The following is a 2,500-nucleotide window of genomic DNA, read 5'->3' on the forward strand; positions in this document are numbered from 1 at the left end:
AGAAAGTTGTAATTCCTTTTCCATCAGTCTTAGGATTAGAACTTGATGAAAGAAAAATAACTCTGGATACTTCCGAACCACCACAAATGTTTTACAAAAGGAAAAATGAGTCTCGAGTAAACTCGGCGTGGTCAGAACACTTTGAAAACTTCAATCCTGCAGGTTCCAGTTTGTCATCAACAACCAACAAAACTCGAGTGCAAATTCAATTGCAGCATCCAAACGAAAGCTTCTCCACATTAATCCACTTAGATGGAAGTCTTAAAAAAGCAGCTGAAGCGGGAATTCGGGAAACGTACACGCATTCAAGTCAGGAAATGCTGGAGCCAGAGGCATTCTTTCCAGTTGCCAAAGACGCGACGTTAGTTCGCGCAACACAGCTCGCCGTCTTGGAACTACTAAAACAACCAGATAGAACCAGAGATGTAACGTGGCTGATAAAAATGTTCAACCGGATCCAGCAACAGTTCAAGAAATCTTTAAGCCAAAGAATGCCTAGTGTTCCGGTTAGCCTTGTCAACAAAGAAGAATAAAACTGAATAAAAGCGACAGAAAACATTCACGAACGCTGTCTTTTTCCTTTTCCGATCGTTTCAATAAGCTATCCAAGTATCTGTCAGCTAATAGAACACGTTCGGCGACCGTAATTCGACATCTTCGAATGGCTTCAGATCAGAGAAAGGGCAGATGGCAGCGCAAATATGTCTAAAAACTGACGATGGAACAAATTCATTTCGCTTTCGACGCGCATCATACACGAAACGCTCTCGAATAAATGGACCCCTGCTTTCCCCTGCTGAGTGTTTGCGAGTCGCATGCTGATTGGCTTAAATTTGACGAGCTGTCAAATAGAGATCAGCTGGTACCTGCTTGCATGAAATGTGATACTTAGTGGTTCTTTTAAATACATTTCAGTGACATTTGAGTTCATGTTAATAGCTGTTGAAATCTCTTTGCGTTTTGTTTTCAGTTCGCGGACAATCTCGTACCCAGAGTCCTCGGGCTTTTTGGCCAGCGGGTGAGCGCCCGGAGAGACTCTGGGATAATCGACTCCATTTTCCCAGAAAACGTGGGTTCCGGTCTTATGACGTATGGTTGAGTTTAAACGGAAGCAGAAAAGAGAAAACCGTTAACAGTAGAAATGGCGGGTTGAAAGTGTTTGAGAAACAAGAATTTTAGCCTTACACACAAAGAAACTGGAGAAATGATCATTGGCTTGCTGCAAGAGCAAGTGAAGATGAAACCTCTGACGCTTTCCGTGAGTGTATTTTTTGGTGTTTCAGCGTACATTCCACCGTACAGAATGTAATGAGAATGCCATCGTGCAAGCAACACGATCGACAAATTTTTTTTGTGGAAACGACACAAATGTCCTCTTCTTCTACAATTTGATGTTTCCGTAATTCTGAATGGCTTCGACAAGACCTTATTCCACGGATTTCTCCTCAAAGAGACTGATGTAATGTTTTCCCACGGTACTTTTGCAACAGCAACAGTAATCACTTTTTAGCAGTTTTAGCAGCGTGGGAAAATTCCCGTGCGGTATATTACATAATTCAAACCTCGTCGTTTTATTATTTTTGTGATATATATATTTCTGAGGTAGAAAAAATCAATCAGCACTGAAACTTGTTTTAGATTTTGAATCTCCCTCCAAATTCTGGGGCTTCCGAATTACTTACCGACTCCCTGTCGGACTGCCATTGTTACGCAAGCGGCCAATCAAAAATATAATTCAAATCGATTATCCCAGAGTCTCTCCGGGCGCTCACCCGCTGGCCAAAAAGCCCGAGGACTCTGGGTACGAGATTGGTTCGCGGACCGATCCGTTTCGAAACTGACCCTCTACATCTGTTAGTGTGGATCTACCGCGAACAGTCTGTGCGCTTGTGTGCATTTTGAGCGTCTCCGCAGAAAGACAGTTCCCAACAAACGCCATTAGCGATGATACACTGAAAGTGGTGCAATATTTTCCACACCTTCCAAGAACTCGCCTATCGCAACAATTCTGCGAAACGAAAAAAACTTGACACAGTACAGTAGTATCAGCAACCTCGTTCCCAGGGTCTCTCTTCTCTGCCTCCATTGTAGAGAAGAGAGACCCTGGGAACGAGGTTGTAGTATCAGTAGGCAATTTGAAGTTTTTAAAGCGTTGTCGGTATGTTTCACGAATTTCTCGAAGCCGTTTCTGAAGAAGTTAAGGGAGGACGAGACAAGAACAAAGTGAAAGAGTTTCTTTCGCAACACAAATCGGAAAAAGCAAGTGACTGTCAAGAAAAGCCGCAGAGAGAAATTCGAACGCAGCTTGTGGAAGCCCTCGACAACGAAGACTTTGACGAAGTATTGAAGTTAATAGTCGAAGATAATGGAGAGATCGCCAAGACACTTAAAACTCTAAAAGATAATGCAAAAGCCATTGCTCAACGTGAACGAAAGAGGACAGCTTGTCTTGGCCAGTGTGCGCAGGGCTGTCGTGATTGTTCCAAACAAGAGATTGGCG

Source organism: Montipora foliosa, chromosome 2, assembly GCF_036669935.1.
Source record: "Montipora foliosa isolate CH-2021 chromosome 2, ASM3666993v2, whole genome shotgun sequence".
Lineage (NCBI taxonomy): Eukaryota > Metazoa > Cnidaria > Anthozoa > Scleractinia > Acroporidae > Montipora > Montipora foliosa.